Source organism: Podarcis gaigeae, assembly GCF_964106915.1.
Source record: "Podarcis gaigeae genome assembly, chromosome: 4".
Taxonomy (NCBI): domain Eukaryota; kingdom Metazoa; phylum Chordata; class Lepidosauria; order Squamata; family Lacertidae; genus Podarcis; species Podarcis gaigeae.
In genome coordinates, this window is record NC_139677.1 from 74,118,394 (window position 1) to 74,138,777 (window position 20,384).

A 20,384-nucleotide genomic window follows, 5' to 3' on the forward strand; every position below is an offset into this window, starting at 1 on the left:
AATGAAGAGTGGGGCCTCTGGCTTCCCATTATGGGTTTGCGTGCTTGCGCTCTTGGTTAAACAGACTGGAATTTCTCTGAAGTACATTTTAATCAATACTTGCTATAAAACCTACAAGGGAAAAAGTTTCTCTCCAAAACAATTGGGGTCTGAAGTTTTGTTCAAAGGCAAACTATTGGCTACCTGAAAGGTGAGGGAAGAAACCATGAAATTATTCAATGGAAGCCAACCCAAACATTGGCACTTAGACCAGTGAACAACTGTTGTATGAGAAATGAGAATAAATGTACATGTACACACACACACACACACACACACACACACACACACACACACACACTAAGCAAATCTAACGGTACTTCAAAATAATTGGAAAAAGCTATAAAGCCAACAATCAAAACTCATGACTGCCCCATGTTTGGCTCTTGTTAGAATCCTGAGTATTATCATTTTTAAAAACTATTGTTTCTAAGAACCTAATCCAGTCAAAAATTAAGCACATTGATTTTGATTAAAGTAACTTAAATACTGGAAAAACTAAACCTCCCATTGAAATCAATGGTGTTTAAATGTGCTTAACTTTGAGTGGGATCATTCCCATAATGTCACACTATCATGCAGAAGGATTTGGGTCCTGGATATCAGTCCTGGCTAATGATAAGCTAAAAAGAGTGCCCACAGTTTTCACAAACACGTTTACATCCATTCTGGTGATTTTGGGGGCATGCAAATATATTCTGCCTTTCTTTTAGGGACAGGTGGGGGAAATGGGGAATGTACCCCCATTTTCTTGGTGATGGAGTCAGTGAGTTGCTTGGCTAGTTAATTGCATTCATGCCCTGCTTTTCAGCCTAGCTCACAAAGTAGTTTACCCCCCACCCAAAAAAAAGTCCACACAAAGTTACATTATGATTAGTGATGTGCTGGGATGTGTGGGATAATCTTTTCTTGATCTTGCCAGTTGGTGATACAGTCCAGTTTCAGATTCTGCCCCCCAAGAGATAAGAGACAGAAAGAGCTGCAGGGGCTAGCTGTTGAATAATAATAATAATAATAATAATAATAATAATAATAATAATAATAATAATAATATTTTATTTGTGCCCCACCCTCCCCAGCCAGAGCCAGGTTCAGAGCGGCTAACATCATATAAAATATAACAACCAATCAATCAATTAAAATGCACCCCAAAATTAATTCAAATAAATTAAAATTAAAACTGGACAAATTACAATCCTCAGGTTAAAACTGAAAGCGGTTAATACTTGTCAGGACCAAGTGTTTCCACTGATATTATAAGGACCTGTGAGCAGGCTGGGAAACTCCTTCGTGCTTGTTCTTCATGCTCAGAAGAAGTCATATTGTTCATTCATAGATGCATTCCTTCCCTGCTCCCATCCCCATCTTTGGAGTTAGGGCAAAAGGCTTTGTTTGCCTTCAGTTTCTTTACAGGACCACTCATAGGAAGGGGGGGAAGCATTGTGTGTGACAGCTTATAGTCAGAAAGAATAGGAACTTTCTCTGTTCCATGCTGCCCTTGCAAATAAGATACCCAGGTGTCCTAGTGAAGATGGAAGAATAATAACTTTGCATTTATATAAGGAGTTTCTTAGTGGTGTTATTCCATCACTGCTGATGGGGGAGCTGAGCCCAATCAGCAAATTCATGCTTGATCCGACATTTGAACTGAGACATCCAGTTCTTAGTTCATGCTCTAATCCACTATAACTGCAGTAGCCACTACAGGAAAGAAAGCTATAAACTGCTAAATATTTATTCTGCTTGTGTTAGCAGGAACCAAAGGAGCTGGAAATGGACGATGCTTTCTGGTGCTGAAGTAGCATAATCTTTTAACAACAGCTGACGTGTCAACTGCTAATCTTGTCCTGTGGCCCTCCAGATTTTATTAAATTCCAGCTCCCATCAGGCCCACCAAGCATAGCTTAATGGTCAGGGATGATGGGAGTTGTAGTTCAACATCACTTAGAGGACCATAAGTTCCCATCCCTGTCATAAGGGATAGTTACACACACACACACACACCCTACAGCTCTCTCCTTTTGTGGGCCTCTGTATATTTGACAGAAGGAACAGGAATAATGAAAGGTCTTCAGAAACGCTTGAGGTCAAGACTGTTCCAAGCACTTTTCACAAATAATGAGGGCCTCTGGGTCTGTTGTCTTTGGTGAGCTTCCCTAGGAAACAGCACAAGAGATATACACTGGACAATGAGAAGTCATAATTCACATTGGCAGGCTTTGTTTTCGGCAACTTTAAACTAGCAGCAGTTGGTGCCTTGCCTTCTGTGCAGTAGGCGAATTTCTTTACAACAATATATCCCTCTTGCAAGAAGCATTATCAGAGTTCAAGGACACATTCCAGTCAGGCAAAAACATGCAAGGAGAGGTGATGGCTTTTCCCACCTGCCTTGCCCACAGTCCTTCAGCCCAAAGAGAGCTGTTTCCAGAGAAAGAACTGGAAGGGGAGAGCGGTGGTTGGTTTCACCTCTGCTGCTCCACCTCCAGCCCGAGAAACCTTCAGAAGGGAGCCACTGCTGCAGGCATTATGTGTGTGTGTGTGTGTGTTTTAATGAGCTGAATAGAGTGAAAGATTATGAGTTGTGTATGAACACAACAGTGCTTAGTTTATTTTTTGGCTGCTGTTTTGCTAATGTGCTTTATTTTCTTTTATAGATTATAAATGCCGTATTATTTGTTAATCCGTATAATATGACTTCTGCTTTAACTGTGATGCTTAGCTTATTTTTTTAGTTGTCGCTTTGTTAACAGTCTTTTATAGATAGTAATTGCTTCACTGATTATTTGCTCATTATTCTATATGATTTGTGCTGCGTCTGTGAAGTTCTATTATGTTCTATCATGCTGTTCATTGTTTATAAGCTGCTTTGAGATTCATGAAAAGCAGCATAAAAACATTATAAGCAATCAAACAATTGCTGAAACTTGCAGGTATAGCTTGGTGTATAAATTCCATTTTTTTAAAAATAACCAGTTAATGAAGCAGATTTTGCTTGAAAGTTGTGACTTGGAGGGAGCCTTGAACATCAACTAGAGATGGCCACTGTTCCCATCCCCTCCAGGTCTGAGATTTCCCCATCCCTGCTATAAGGTTTAGCTTTCAGAAAATATTAAAATAGCCACACCATCCTGGAGCACATTGCCTAGTCACTTACTGCCCAGTTCTGCAACACCTTGACAAGGTTTCCTTCATCTCTTCCTCCAATCCCTAGAGCACAGTTTTCTGTTGGATTCCCTGATTTACCACTCCTCAATCCAGGGATATCCTGAGGAATATCCTTTAGATAGATCCCATCTCTCTTGTCCTGCCCACCCAGCCCCTAGTTTCGCATCAGGCTTTGCATCATTCTCTTGCAGCTCCTGTTCCAGGACAATCAGCACAAAGCAACTCTTAGAAGAAAAGGAACTTTCTTCTTAGAATATTTTTTCCATTAAGAGCTTGGCTTTTTGTTCTTGCAAATGGTAAGTGCTGCAGTTACTGGTTATCACTAAAAAACACTTTTTTAAAGGAGGACAGGGTCCTTTTTCTGTTACTGTGACTCAGTTTTTCAACCATCTATTTTGTAGCACTTCCTGTTCCAGAAATAATGATAAAATGACAACAGTTACAGCAAAACTATTCCAGGAGTCTTGGCTTAACCAAATATTGATAAAGTTTATAATTTTAGGAACAAAGTAGCCTCAGCAAAGAAGAAGAAAAATAGATCTTGCAAACTGATATACTTAGTTTAAACAATAAATAAAAACATAGTCAAGAGCTGGAAAAGATTAGGGTTTGTCTCATACCTGTGCATTTCAGCATTTTTCCCATCACTGCAACCACGGTGTCCTAGGCTTGATAAAAAGTAATACACAACACGGAAGTAGCATACTTTTATGGAAAACCTGCAGAGATTGTGTTTAAGTCATGCTTTGTTGCTCCACTGGAAAATCCAATTCAATTTATAGGAGAGTGCATAGTTTAGATCTCTATGCAACTCTGTGTGTGTGATGTTGATATATCTATATCTAAATCTATAAGGAGTGTGTGTGTGTGTACATGTTTTAAAAGGCTATATTTTATTTACAGGTCCAGCCCTACCATGCAACAAGGTGAAGCAGGCAGCTTCAGGCAGCAGAGCTTAGAGGGATAGATGAAGGCAGGGATTTAAAATGTTGGGATTTAAGTGTTGGGACCTAGCATAGGGAGAGGCAGAAAAGCAGTTAGTTAATATTAGGCTCTGGATCCAAGTGTGTAACACACTTGGATTCAGAGCCTTACAGTGTATCACCACCAATGTTGTGTTGTCAACACACTATTGGAAATTAGCTTTGTCTCCACATCAGCAGGAGCAACCCAAGCAGTACAAACAATTCAAGCTGGTTTTTTCTGTATAACCTGCAATAAATAGGTATATTTTATATATGAAGCATGCTTTTGAATTATGGTGCCGGAGGAGACTCTTGAGAGTCCCATGGACTGCAAGAAGAACAAACCTATCCAGGAAATCAGCCCTGAGTGGAAGGACAGATCGTGAAGCTGAGGCTCCAATACTTTGGCCACCTCATGAGAAGAGAAGACTCCCTGGAAAAGACCCTGATGTTGGGAAAGATTGAGGGCACAAGAAGAAGGGGACAACAGAGGACGAGATGGTTGGACAGTGTTCTTGAAGCTACAAACATGAGTCTGACCAAACTGCAGGAGGTAGTGGAAGACAGGAGTGTCTGGCATCCATGGGGTCACGAAGAGTTGGACACGACTAAACGACTAAACAACAACAATATATAAAGCATTTTAACAGAATAGCTATTTCATTCAAGTATGATCATCCATTGTCTTGTGAACTATCATCCTTGTGAACTTCATCCTAAGGGCAGGTTGCAGCAATTTAGAATACAACATTAAAAACTGCTTTAAAAAACTTACAATGACAAAATCTACAATTATAAAAATAGGGTGGGTCCTGAAAATATACATCTCAGGCATCAAAGACGAGGGTGCCAAGGTGCACCTAAGGCATTATGTGACAGAAGTTTTTTTTTTCCTTCTAAGCCCCTTTTCTTTCTGTTTATTTGTCTTCCCTGATGACTGTTATTGACAAAATACTTGGCCCAAGAATAATGCATTTGTTAGGTTACTTTTTCAACAAAGACTCCCTGCTGTCAAATACTTTGCTTTGCATCCTGGCTTCACCTATGGGATAATTATTTTCCCATAACCTCTTCACACACATGAATTTCAATAAATCTTTAGTCATATTTCCAGTATCACATTTAAGAAACTGTGTTTCCACCATTTTGAGAATGATCCTATGTAGAACTTGCAAACACAGCATGTTGTGGATGTGGGCTGTATTTTTTATTAATTTAAAATAATTTTATCCCACCTTGCTATCACATAATCCTCAAGGCAGGTTGCAACTCATAGTAAATAACTACCTACACATGGGAACCAACCAACCCCCCCCCCCAAAAAAAATAGAAAGATCACAATGAAAGCCTGAAAAAAGCAAATAAATTCTCTTAATAGCAAATGCCCAAACCCCACAACTCCTAAAACAGGTTTTGCTGGGTGCCTAAATTAAGGTTACCAGATTTTTTTCAATTAATCCTGGGACACTTTAATTAATTAATTAATTACTACACATTCAGGACGTTGATACTGCAGCAATGGCAGTGGCAGAGGGGCGGTCGCCACCTTGTCCTCAACCGCCACATTTCCCCTTCCTCCAAGGCTTCTGTCTCCTTTCTCCATGAGCCTGGGCAACCCCTGAGCTGTTGGTTTTGCGGTGGTGGTGGCAGTGGTGGGGAGGCGATGCGTGGTGGGTCAGGCATGGAAGGCGGAGAAGGAGAGGCGAGAGTGGCGGCAGTGGCAAGGCTCGGGCAGTGCAATGCCTCCCTTCCCACTGGAGCAGCCCCAATCCCATTCCTACTTGCGTGCAAGCAGGAGGGGGTGGGGATCCCTCAGCTGGGAAGGGAGGCTTCCCGTTGCCTAACTGAGAGATCCCTGCCCCCTCCGATAGGCAGCATGAAGCCCCTTCACAGCTTAGTTGCTGGCGTCAGGGAAGGTGGAGGCAGCCCATAAACTGCATCTTAGAGCCCCTGCACCACCATCATCTGGGGACTTCCTAGCAGCTCCTGAAGCCAGCCAGAGCCAACTGCTCTTGGATGCTGAGACTGCCACTGCTGCATTTCCCAGGGACATTAGATGAAATCCGGGGACTGTCCCAGGGAAACAGGGATGTCTGGTAACCCTAGCCTAAATGATAGCAAGGAAGACCTGGTGAACTGCTCTGTGGAGGAAGTTCAATAGATGAGGCATCAGCACAGAGAAGGTCCTCTCCCCAATGGCCATCCTGTTTTGTCTTGCACTGGAAGTTTAGTGAGCTGAAGATGGAAGCAAAGCCCCTGAGGTGTAGAGAAGGAGGGCAGCAAAGCAACAACTGGGCTAGTTTAAAAACAGCAGCGGGTTGGGCTCCCCCCAACAGGATCTAGGCCAGGAATAGGAACCCGTGTCCCTCCAGATATTGTTGGACTGGTTCACCATCACTGATCTAGCCAATGGCAACGCTCCCAGGACCTTGAATAACACTCACAGATAAGGAGACATACCTCTCTGCTCAAGAGTAGAGGAAACAACTGGGGCATGTCCAGTTGTGACCATGTGGAACTTGTTTTCTATCTCTACAGAGGTGGGAATATATGGTTGTTTGGAATCATAGCTCTACATCAGGGTCCTGAGGTCCACACTTCTGAGCCCCATGCATAAGAATCTTCTTCATACTGGTCATATTTACTATCTAGCTATCTTCTTGTTGTTGGTATTGTTGTTGCTGTTGTTTTGTTGAAGTATCCCTGCTTTCCTGGATTTCTGATTGGTTTCAGATGTTAATGTTACCTTATCATGTGGATGGATGTCACAGAGCACTTCCTAATATGGTTGTATTCACCTCAACGTGAGGTGTAGTGGTTGAGCCAGTGTGGTGTAGTAGTTAAGAGCGGTAGTTTCGTAATCTGGGGAACCGGGTTCTCGTCTCCGCTCCTCCACATGCAGCTGCTGGGTGACCTTGGGCTAGTCACACTTCTCTGAAGTCTCTCAGCCCCACTCACCTCACAGAGTGTTTGTTGTGGGGGAGGAAGGGAAAGGAGAATGTTAGCCACTTTGAGACTCCTTAGGGTAGTGATAAAGTGGGATATCAAATCCAAACTCTTCTTCTTCTCAACTGGAAGCGTCAAAATGGTAGCAGTCATCTGAAGACACACAACTTTGCCCACAACAGATATATTTTTTTAAAAAATTATTATTATTATTAAGAACATCAATGGTACTGTTATGTTAAGAGCACTGTTAATATTAATGCCTTGCTTGCTTTGTTTTACACTTGGTGTGTCTTTGTTAAACAGGGAACAGAGGCTCATGTCCAAATTAGGAGAATCCTGGTTCCAAGGCTGCCTTTGTGGGAAACTTGTTTAGAAACTAGAACATAGGATGTGCCTATCAGAGTATGAGTGATTCATGCATTTTGCTGACAGGAGCTCAGGCACACTTTCAAAATAGGATTGTAAGTAAACATGCAGTAAATTATTCAATGTTACATTGTGCATATTTACAGCCCTTTGATTAATTAAGGATGCTGTGTGACTGATGGACTTGCCTTTGATTTAAATCCATATAGCCATTAGGTAAGGTAAGGAGAGATATAATTAAGACCTAGCTTTTCCTGTTGTAGAGAGTTTTCTTAGGCCTATACCATGAAAGTGGGGCTACGAGCACTGGCTTGTCTCTTTAAATCCACTCCTGTTAGGGAGCAACAGTGTTGATTGGTGCTAGGGTGGTCATGTGTCCTATTTTGCAGTCCTCTGTTTGAGAGGTTGTCAGAGGATTGCACTCTGTTCAAAGTTCTCTGTTATAAGGTTGAAAGACATTGAACCGTAAGGACAGAAAGCCATGACCTTGAAGTTGCCCATCAGCCCTTGGATAGAAGACTGAGCATAATTTAATTTTCTATTTAAATTATATAATTGATCTCTACATTTGCATCTATGCAGATTGCATCACAGCCAGAGCAGTGTAGTGGTTTGACCATAGACCTGGAGGACCAGGGTTCAAATCTCCACTTTTCCCTGTCAAGGGCCTTTATTGTATATTCCAGCAAAAACTACCCCACATGATTCTGCTGTCCCAGTTAACTGCTTGCTCATGACAGCTGTCCCCAGGAAGTGATGTGATATTCATCACTTCACTTCGTCAAAAGGAGTGTCATAGGAAAGACCTTTTATCACTGTGAAAGAACTAGGCATCTCTTTTCCTGACCAGCTGACAAGTTTCAAAATGAACCTCATTCACCAGTGTTCACAGGAGGTTCGTGGAAGGGCTAGCAATGTCTGCCGAATCAGATTCACTTTTGTGGGAATACAGTCTCCTGCAAATGCAGCCCATGTTACCTCAATTAAATTCTTCACTGTGGAAGCTTTTAGGCTGCCATGGTCGAGAAACAGGAGTCCCAGGCTGGAAAGGGTTGTTTTCCAATCCAAGCCTTGAGAGACTATGAAGTCAAACATCTAAGAAGGCAAACAGCAAGGGAGAGCTGTTATGGTTAGCTCACAGCCATCAACATAGCTTCTGGCTATTGAGGGTAAGTGATTGTGGCATAATGTGAAATGATTCTCTTAAACAGAAATAGCTCCAGGGAAAGCATAATGGGCTGAGATTCCTGCTTGTTAACAGAATATAAGCACAGGCTTAAGAAATGACAAAGAATTGATTTTAACACAACACTGTTTTAAGTTCCTTGTCTTTTGCCATGCCAAGATTAGAGCAGAGGTCCCTCTGAGCTTCGGGTTTCTTTTGCAGTGAGAGATAATCCTCACTCCTTCACAACAATCACAAGTGTATTTTGGAACTGGATCCTTTGTTGGAACATATGTGATTCTTGCATACCTTTGGGACCAGGGGCATCAGCTCCCGCAAGCCACCTGCACAACTGAGAGTGCTGCTTGTGTCTGCTGCTCCCCTGTAGGCCCAAGTTGGCAAGTATTTGCCCAGTGGAATTAAAGAGATGACCTGCCAAGCATGCCTCTGCTTCTCCGCCGTCGAGCGGGGACAGGACAGGCAGCTGCCACCCAGAACCATTTGCCAGCTTCATTGTGACAGGAAAGCATTGCTTTCAGGCAACCGAACAATGAAGCTTTTGAAAGCAGGAAGAGGTTTGTCTCAGTTATTGATGTGCCACAAAATGAGCAACATGACTATGTCTGGGCAGGTAGACAAGGGAGGGAAAGGCTGCAGCTACAGTGGTACCTCGGGTTAAGAACTTACGGTAATTCGTTCCGGAGGTCCGTTCTTAACCTGAAACTGTTCTTAACCTGAGGTACCACTTTAACTAATGGGGCCTCCCACTGCCACTGTGCAATTTCTGTTCTCATCCTGAAGTTCTTAACCCAAGGTACTATTTCTGGGTTAGCGGAGTCTGTAACCTGAAGCGTCTGTAACCTGAAGCATCTATAACCCAAGGTACCACTGTACTTGGAATGCCAGGAAAAGGTTTTTCTTGAAAGCAACTCCAAGAGGCATATGGAGCCCTCTGAAAGTCCTGATGTTTAGGGTGCTGGCAAACATTTTCAAGCAACATAGTTTGGCAACTGAACAGGTACCCCATTAACTTCTGTTTAGAGTGCTCAGTATAAACCAGACATAGCCCTCCAGATACTGTTAGACTACGGTTCCCATCATTCCTGATCATTGGCCATACTGGCTGGGACTGATGGGAGTCAGACTCCAACAGCATCTGGAAGGCCATAGGATCCTCATTCCTGCAATAAATAGTGGTGTCCTAATGTGGCACTGTGGGACATGGGTGGCATTGTGGGTTAAACCACAGAGCCTAGGACTTGCCGATCAGAAGGTTGGTGGTTCGAATCCCCATGACGGGGTGAGCTCCCATTGCTCGGTCCCCGCTCCTGCCAACCTAGCAGTTCAAAAGCACGTGAAAGTGCAAGTAGATAAATAGGTATCGCTCCAGCGGGAAGGAGAACGGCGTTTCCGTGCACTGCTCTGGTTCTCCAGAAGTGGCTTAGTCATGCTGGCCACATGACCCGGAAGCTGTATGCCGGCTCCCTCGGCCAATAAAGCGAGATGAGCGTCGCAACTCCAGAGTCGGTCATGACTGGACCTAATGGTCAGAGGCCCCTTTACCTTTTAAGGTGGCACTGTGGCTTCCTGAACTTCTCTTCCAAGGTTAGCTACAGTGCTGCTGTTTTAAGTCTTGTGATCTACTCATAGCCACAGTATTACTAAAATAAAATAAAATGGCTGCAGTAGATCTTTTGCTGGAATGAACTTATCCTAAAGGTTTCAGGACAGAATGATCTTGGCTTGGTGTTTACAAATACACTGAGCATAAACATTAAAGTGTTTTAGAGAAAGTTAACAGTTGGATACTTTTAAAAATCCAAAATAAATACCAACAAATGTGGGGTGGGTGAAAAAAGATATGAGAAGCTGTCAAATCTGAGATGAACAATGACACAAAATAACAAAATCTGCAAAAAGTTGAGGAGTTACAGGCTTCAATAGAAAATGTAGATCTGTTGGAGACTGTTAATTAGTGATTCTTCACTTTGCTAACACTCTGAACTTATTTAACCTACACACATGGATTATTTCTGGAGAGCAGCAATACCATATATTGGATGTGCAAAATGAGAAGATCTCTTGGGAACAGGGAGAGAGCCTGTTTCTTGACAACGTGATCTGTGGAAAAATAATAAGGCAGCATGGAACTTCCACTCATGCTCTAAGCTGAATGGTCAGTGTATGAGTAGCTTCAAATATGTCTGTATTTTCCCTATAATGTGCATCAATCTATATTATCTATTTCTGCATCATCTTTCTCTTACAGCAGTCCAGCAGCTGAAACATGTACTAGAGACCCAAGACTATTGCCATCAAACTCAATCAAGGAGGGTTAGCAAAAGAAAAAAGAAAAAAGTCTGGTCTTGAAAATTCAGCAGTCTACGGTCTTCTGACCTGGGGTAGAAAATACTTACAGGCTAGTCAGACAGATAAAGGGCAGTTATTTCAAGTGGTGAGACTAAAGTGTCAAGTCTGTATGTGAATTTGGAATATGTTGATATTAAGGCCAGTGCAGTCATGACTGGATTTAGTTTCTGTTGTATAACACTGAACCCTTAAAATTTATCTATAGGAATCACTATGTGGAAGATCTAGAGACAACAGCAGATTGTGAAGTATTACCACCCACAGCACACACTAGATTGAACTGTGTGAATCTGCAGAATCAGGCCTTTGTCAGACATTTTATTAAAGGGCAATGTGAGATTTACATTCAAAGAAAACTTTAAAAAATAATCCTTCCACCATTTTAAATGCCGTTCCATTGATATCTTTGGAAGATGGGCTAGACAGAACGATCAGATAGTATTGTGATCATCCTGGTTCTTTTGCCAGAGACCAATATTTTCATAAACAGTTCATTATAGATCAATTCCCTTCCAACCATTATGACACAAAAGCCCATTAAATGTGGCACTGTAACTCTTAAGTGACATGAATGTTGCCCATATCTTCTTGAGAAAAGGAAGTTAGGCTTCATGTTTGCATTAAAAATAGGCTTAAAGTAACAAATTCATCTGTCGGGCCCGAGTGAGAACTCAGCACTTTTTACAACGTAACATAAATTACAATATAAATGGAATATATATGAAACATGTTAAAAATGGTCCACGCAAGGCGGGTTCCCAGGACTGGAAACAGTCTTCAGGCTATGTTCTCAACTGCTGTGTACCCATGAAAGGACCAAGTGCTGAGCAATCATATCAATCACCCAAGCCACAGCCAAGACATGACATTTCCTTTTTGGAAAAGGCCTTAACTGCTTGGCGGTGAACAATAATTCCTCACATGAGTGGTCTCCATTTTGCAAAAAGCAACATTTATTTATTTCATTGATTAATGCTTTCCTTTGAAGCATCTCAAAGCAATTCCACAATAACATAAAAATAAATATGAAACAACTGGGTATACAAAAGCAGTCAAAATAATTGCATATATAAAAACAGTTAAACCCATAACACAAAGTGCTTTTCTTGGAGTACTCAAGGGTATGTAGTACCCCCTGAATAAAAGTACTGATTACACATATATTATAAAAATCCAATCCAGGCACTGGCTGAGATAAAATTCTGTACTCCTGAATTGACCCAATACTATTTCTGACTTTTGTTCTTACCTCAGAAATTTTGACTTTTTAAAATAGAAAAATGGAAGATTTGCACAGCTTCTACAGATGTAGAACCCTTCACACTCCCATTTTTAAAGATCTGTGCTTTTGACATGGTCAGCGACCTACTAAGCAGGTGAACTTAGCACAGCTCATTGCATGTTTCCTATAACCTCTTTGGTGAGCACCATTTTATAACCTCATTTTTTATTTAATTGCTATTTTATTTGGCATAAAATACTAATATTAATATATGGCACAATTGATTGGTTCAAAATTGGGAAAGGAGTACGACAAGGCTGTATTTTGTCTCCCTGCTTATTTAACTTATATGCAGACTTCATCATGCAAAAGGCTGGGCTGGATGAATCCCTAGCCGGAATTAAGATTGCCGGAAGAAATATCAACAACCTCAGATATGCAGATGATACAACCTTGATGGCAGAAAGTGAGGAGGAATTAAAGAACCTTTTAATGAGGGTGAAAGAGGAGAGCGCAAAATATGGTCTGAAGCTCAACATCAAAAAAACGAAGATCATGGCCACTGGTCCCATCACCTCCTGGCAAATAGAAGGGGAAGAAATGGAGGTAGTGAGAGGTTTTACTTTCTTGGGCTCCTTCAGTTACACTGGGCTGAGGCCGTTTAGGGCTTTAAAGGTCAGCACCAACACTTTGAATTGTGCTCGGAAACGTACTGGGAGCCAATGCAGATCTCTCAGAACCGGTGTTATAACTCCATGATTCCCAGCTTTCTTTCTTTCCTTCTTTTAAAAAAGAGTACGTTCCTGCCATTGGTAGAACCTGAGGAATGAGGCAAAATTTAAAGACACATTTTTGTATGTGAGAAATTGGCCTGCTCCCCCTTTCAATGTTTTACTTCACCCCCTGAAAAAAACAAACCCCAAACCCCCAAAATTCCTGTGGACATCCATAATAGGTGGTTTCTCTGCAATTTCAGAGAGAGAAAGCAAAGAGGAATTATTGGCGCGGCATTCTGGGAATCTGCCCAGAGAGATCCACAATGTTCTATTCTAGCACCAGCACCTTAGAACTGTGAATATAATGCAAATTATACAAATCTCTTCCATGCATAATAAAATATGCAGCTTAAACTTTATAACATAAATATAGTCACAATTGCCAGTCATACCACTGCATACTCGGTCCACACCACTGCATATGGATGCTCGACCCCTAAGTGAAATCGTTATTATACGCAATTATCTAAATCAGCAGAAAATACTAGAACTGCAAAAGACCATCATTTGCCTCTTCAGCGTCGGTGTATTCAAACTTTCCATGTCACTGTTAGGTGGGAAGAATTAAATGCTGAGCCACACCTTTTGCTTCATGTCATCAGTGTAGAAGCTGGAATACAAAGAGAAACAAATAAAAAAGCAAAAAGCTTTGTTCTCAGCATCCACTTCTTAACTTTGTGAATTCATAAGGTAAATCAGTTGTTCTTCCAAAATGCAGTTCTTCAACATTGACTCTTTCAAATATAAATCTGCCTGAAAGTCTTTGGGAGGTCTTTGATAAATGGAAGATGGAATATTGCCTCAGACCACTTGTTCATAAATATCTCTCTTGACAACTGAAGAAATCATTAATGTCTTCTATCCCATAGTCAATAAATAAAATGAAAGGAAGAGGAATTACTTCTGAAATGGTGCTGTGTTGAATAAAAAAAAAGTTATCTGCAGATTTTTTTTTTTTTTAGGAATCGGGTTATTTAATTATAAAGAGAATTTTTTTTAAAGTCTGTTTTTTATATATATAATGATGAATGCAAGAAAAAATAATTCAGAGGTGGAAAATTACTTCGGTTTATATCAGACATCAGGGCCAGTTCTGTAGGGCAACAAGGTTAGACATTTGCCAGAACTCCAAGACCAGTAAAGGACCCACCACCTTAAAGAGTGCTACCATTTCTGCTTTGCAGCATATTCAAGAAACTCAGAATCAGCCTAGGAGAATTTTCCAGCCTGCCTTGGGACCTTAGAGTGAAGGGTAAAGGTAAAGGTAAAGGGATTCTTGACCATTAGGTCCAGTCGTGGCCGACTCTGGGGTTGTGGCGCTCATCTCGCTTTATTGGCCGAGGGAGCCAGCGTACAGCCTCCGGGTCATGTGGCCAGCATGACTAAGCCACTTCTGGTGAACCAGAGCAGCGCACGGAAACGCCGTTTACCTTCCCGCCAGAGCAGTACCTATTTATCTACTTGCACTTTGACGTGCTTTCGAACTGCTAGGTTGGCAGGAGTTGGGACCGAGCAATGGGAGCTCACCCCGTCACGGGGATTTGAACCACTGACCTTCTGATCGGCAAGTCCTAGGCTCTGTAGTTTAACCCACAGTGCCACCCACGAGTGAAGGGTAGTTGTTAATAATAATAATAATAATAATAATAATAATAATACACCATCCTACAACCTATTGGGCAATAAAAACTAAGGTCAGATCCACATAATATAGTTAACGTACATGATCCCCCCATAAGAATCCTGGGAACTGTAATTCCCTCCATAGAACTATAATTTCCAGCACCCATAACAAACTACAGTTCCCAGGATCCTTGGTGGGGGTGACATCATGTGCTTTAAATAGGCATTGGCTGTGCTATAAATGCATGATGTGGATCTGCTTTAAATCAGGATGCTGTTCTCCCTCCCCCAGGTGCCAGACACACTCTTCAACCCTTAAAGCAAAGTATTTATACTGCTAGTCGCCTCTGGCTACTGCCTGACTCTGCTCTCTGCCCACCTACTTTGAACAGCAGCTCCTCCCACCTAGACATAAAAGCTAACTGCATGCTACCGGCAGTTGATCAGAGCACTCTTTCAGTCTTCCCAGCGTGGTGAGCCAGTGATTTCCCCTCTTTGGGACCTTGCAAACTCAAGGTAAGAATGCTCCTATCTCAATTGCTTCAGCTGCATCCAGATGTTGTTGTGTGACATGTGCCAGCGTTGCTGATAATCCTCTTGGGGATGCTTTGTCGGTATTTTGCAACTGACAAGTAGCAAACTGTTTTCAGAATGAAAGAAAATGGCTTAAATTACTAGGAAATGTATAACATCTGTGGCAGTGTTTTTCCCTTCTGTATTTTATATGTATCTATAAAGCAGCATGCCTGGAAATGTTATTTAACATTTTTAAATTCTGTTGTTATGTTAAACTATGTTTCTGTCATTAAGTTATCAACAAAAATGTGGGCTTTCAAGGAGTGCAAAGATTTTCCTTAATACTAGGGAAAGGGCCTGTTGTCATATTTGGGAAAGCTTCCTCCTAACTTTTGGAAAGAGCATCTTTTTGCACATTTTATTGCTCTGCAAATAAGGCATGTTTGGATTGCTGCCTTTGTGGAGGAACACCGGTCAGGTGGGTGTTTGACAACAGAGAGAAGTTGTCAAGCCAGGAACCTTGAGAATATGCCTCGAGATCGAAGTCCCAATTCCTGAAAATATAGGACAAGCTGTGCTGCACCTTCCTAAAGGATAAATTGTGTTAGATATCTCTGCCTGTGTAGCAGCATGAAGCAATAGATCTTCCACATGTTTCTTAGGCAGGGGCCAACAGTGAGCCAGTTATGTTTACATATTCTAGCCTCAATAGAAAGAGTGCTGGCACTGAATTAGAGGCATTAAAAGCAAAGGCTTTGGAAAGCATTTCTTAAATGCACCCCTCTAATTGTCTGTCCATAGAAATGCACTTCAGTTTCTAGGGGCAATTCTCACACTGCAAGTGAGCCAAGGCATTAGCCACATAAGTCCCCTTTCTAAAGGAATTCCATCATATAAACCCTAATCCAGGAATGCCTGCATAGAAACACAAGTGATCAGGAATTAGTATTGTGTAAGTAGGGGCAGTTAACTGTATCCAGAAAAACAGGGGCTGCATGGCTTTATATATAACATTTTTGTACTCTTTAAGGCAGATCCATGCCATTTCATTCCTTTTCTGAACCCTGCTTTGCTATTATTGAATATTATTTCACACAGTTTCTCTCTAAATGCAGCCACACAGTTGGTGGGATGCCACAAATGCTGTATTAATTTAGTTTGGGAGGTGTGGTTTGATACAGTAAGCATTGCAATTCTTTTTATAGAGTAAGCAACTGAAATTTTATCTCATAGTAGCAGGAAAAAGTCCAACCGAAAGTTACGTAAGTGTCTGATGTCCTCTGAAATTGCTATTAAAGTACAGAACATTTTGCTAAGCTTTAGAGATGGGGGGGGGGGCGAATCTGTACTTTTTGAAAAACAAATTGAGCACACAATTTTTTTGGACAAGAATAGCTCAATACATTCCTAAATTATTTCCTTATTCTTAAACTGTTGTTTGAGCACACTCTTTATTATTATTATTTACATAGATATTGATAATCAAGTTTTAGACTTTAGCAAAAATAATAAAACGAAACAAGCCACATACAACTGAGGGGGGGAAACTTGCAAGGCTATAATTCAAGGAATGTGCTATCTGAAGAATTCAGGTTAAAATAAGATCCTACTGTGAAATTCCATTTATCATGCAAGTTTTTCTTAACCAAATATGTCTGAAAATGTACTTCAAGTAGTATTCCCAGAAGGAAACACTTGACAAAATGTGTTTAACACAGAATAGCTGCATGTGTTGAAAGTGAGACACTGCTGTAAATCGAGCTGGTTTGTTTGCTTTTGTGGTGTGTAGTGGAATATTCCTGATACAAACTAAACTCTCCTACAGGTGCCTTTCCCGCCTTGAAAAATAGGTCAGGAGTTCAGAGAAGTGTCACTTTTCAGCATTGGACTGACCAGAGGAAATTAAGCAGTGCCTAGCTTCAGAAATGATTATGTATCTTCAAATGTGTTTTTGGGGAGGGAGGAGGGCAGCTTGTTAGAACCATATATTTTATGGCAGTATTGGCACTGAAATCCATCTATAGAGTGAGGTCAATGCAGGAAAGGCTGTTGAGTTAGATCAAGAAAAGAGCACAGACGTCCAACACAAATGTACCACATTGTAAAAGGGTGGTATTCTCAGCAGTTTCCCAGCACTCCAGTTGGACACAGGATGTTGGTGTGTACAGGACTGCTGTAGCCACATCCACACCACACATTTAAAGCACTTTCATTCCACTACGTGTCAAGGCTTCTCCCAAAGAATCATGGGAATTGTAGTTTGCCGGGGTCTCTGAACAATTTTCAGCTGTCTTAACGCACTACAGTTCCCAGGATTCTTTTGGGGGGAAGCCATGACTCTTAAACTGGAATAAGAGTGCTTTGGCTGTATGTTACAGATGTGACCTGCGATTTCCTGGAATATACTTACTCCATTGTTCAACACCTCACTGTGGAAAGAGGGTCGGGTCCAGACTTAGTCATATGTAGAGTTGACCTATGGATATTAATGGGACTTGTTAGTCATGGCTTACATAAGTCCCACCATAGGAGCCATCTCCTAGGGGTCGAGGTCCCTTCGCCCCCCAATAAAATCTTTGAGGGGGCTGGGTCCCCCCAAAGTTGATGGGTATTGCCATCAACACGGTGTGTGTGTGCCAAGTCATGTGATTGATTATGCAAGGCAAGGCTTACCTGTCCCCCCTACTTTATTCAAGTTGACACCCCTAAGCCCCAGTTATTTCAATGGGTCTAACCTGGAGTATAATTGGTCTAGAACCAGCCTAGAATTTGAATGCCACTTGCATAAGAGAACATAAGAAGAGCCAGCTGGATGATGTCAATGTCCTATCTTGCCCAGCATCTTCTTCTCACAGTGGCCAAACTGGATCATAGGAGCACTCTCCTCTCCTGTGGTTTCCAGCAACTTGTATTCAGAAGCATCACTGCCTCTGATTGTGGAGGCAGAGCATAGCCATCACGGCTAATAGCCATTGAGATAGCCTTATCCTCCATGAATTTCTCCAGTCTTCTTGTAAAGCCATCCAAGTTGGATGAACATTCTCTATGTCAGAATAGTATTTTGACCTGTTTGCTCCATATTTTCTGTTCAGAAGATTTTCCTTCCCTCTCACGCTCTCCAAATGTCCTAGCTGTAGTGTTCTGGCTCTCTCAAGAATTCATTGGAGTTCAAAGAAAAGTCAGCAGTTTATTTCATTGTGATACGTAGTCATTTTTAACATTTGCTTCCCCTGTGTTTAAGGCTGTTAGCTATTATATTTGGGGGATGATTGTAATTTCCACATAAATTCCAAAATTACAGCTTTCTTACTTGCTTTGAGCCCTCTCGAATTCTAACTGTTGGGTTTCAAATAAGGCAAAGTGAACTGCTGCTTTCCTGATGGATATTCTCCTGCCAGAATGTTATCCACAGCCCATAGTTCTTTTCAGATGGATTTATTAATTCGTTTCTCTCTGTGGTTTTCTCAGTCTTTTGTTGAAGGCCTGTTCTTAAATCTGTTGAATGAAGGCAGGAGGAACCCTGCTTTGTTGGAAAAACACTTTGGTTTAATCTGAGCATTCTTTACAGTAAAGGCTCCCTGCTCCATGATATTCACCCAGGTGTAACACTAAACTATGGTTTAGCACAGTGGTTGCTAACCTTTTTGGATCAATGGGCACACTGTCAATTTTGAGAGCGTCTTGAGGGTTCCAGGCACAAAATAGTTCCAGGGGAGAGGGGATAACAAAAAAATGGCTGTCATGGGGAACATGGAATCACACAAAATTAGACAGGCCACCCTGAACAACCTTCCATGGGAATCTTCCACTGGTCCCGATTGTGGAGATCACACAATGTTGATTTTGCACAAGCACACACACACTGATGCTGTTGATGTCTAATAGCATCAGGGAGCGTTCCTCAGTACCAGAAAAAAATATACAAGGTGGAGAGGCAGGGATACGTCCAGTGTCTGGCGATCCTGGGGTGGGTAGTGTGATCGGCTCAAACAGCTGTGGAGAGGGAGGCGGGGCTTGTGGCTCACATTGTGACGACAGGTTAGGTGAGAGTGCAGGTTGAAGGAATCTTCCCCACCTGGACCCTCCCCAGCATTCTCGTCCTCAGGCTGTCCCAACTGTGGCAGAGACTTCCCCATCCCACCAGAGCCCTCCCCTGGGTACTCAGGAAACCATCCATCTGCCTTGTTCTGACTTGGCCAGCCCGTGACAGGAATGTGAGGTCTGGAAAGTTCCGGGCAGTGCTTAATGCCTACAATGAGAGATACTTAGATTCAAACCTACCTGAAACTCCTACCCCTCTGTCTCAAAAGTCAATTCCTCTAAATCCGCAGTGGTCTACTGTTGTGTGCCGATGGTCTGTCAAAATCCTCCACCCTATATGTGGGTGGCGAAACTGGAGGGACAATTTCACCAAGTTTCTCTAGAATGAGGAGAAACTCTCCAGCAGGTTGCTAGGAGTGGGGCTCACCTTTAGCAGTGGTATTAGCACAGCTTCTGTTTATTTCCTATGGGGTGAGGGTGTGTTGCTGTTGCTGCTCACTGGCAACACAGGCAATTGTCATGGCAGCATGGCCATCATTTTGCATCTTCCAGGGCAGTGGGGTGGGGGAGAATGGTGACCACGAAAAATGAACTAAAATAGTGGAGAATATTTGGAGATAATTATGCAATGTAGTCTTCATTTTTTAGGGGAGTGAGGAAAAAGTGAGGGACAAGATAATTTCTCAGAAAAATATCTTGGCTTTAGTTCAGATGAGCAATGGCAGGAATTCGATAAATTGTGTGTGGATAGCAGAAATGTGCCTACTGACCACTCCCCTTTCACTCTGGCATGCATGCCAGCCATGCCCTGTGACAGTGTTCAACATTTGTGAGACAGTAACCCTACAAACGTAAAGATTTTCCACTCCCAGTCTACTGGAAGAACTTGGGCAGGCAAGCTGTATGTGTGTGGCAGAATTCCTGGCCACTAGGGGTCTGAGTGTCATGCTCATTGAGTGTTTTTCTGGTACCTTATCACACACTCATTGGATGTTGGCATGTATGTGGAAGTGGGACCCCTTATGTGGAACCTAGCTTTAGTTATTCAGTGATAAGAGAAAGGGTCTTGACACATATTCAAAAGAGCCTTCTTCTGTATTATTTGTGTAATTCAGGGCTTTCCCATTAGAAACAGATTTCTGGTCTCTGTCCAGTTGAGCCAATATTTGGTTTCAAGTGTTACCACC

The 20,384-nt window shown here is 42.0% G+C and overlaps 1 protein-coding gene across 4 annotated transcripts in view; it reads left to right on the forward strand.

The window, feature by feature from the left end:
- The first annotated feature begins 14,905 nt into the window (after positions 1-14,905).
- The window catches only part of COL8A1 (collagen type VIII alpha 1 chain), a 96,253-nt gene continuing 90,774 nt past the window's right edge, over positions 14,906-20,384 (forward strand). For 3 of the 4 annotated variants that reach the window (XM_083736611.1, XM_083736610.1, XM_083736609.1), the window contains exon 1: positions 14,906-15,156. The gene's annotated coding sequence lies outside the window, so the exon portion shown is untranslated. The remainder of the gene's footprint in view (positions 15,157-20,384) is intronic. The other variant, XM_083736608.1, reaches the window with a different exon arrangement.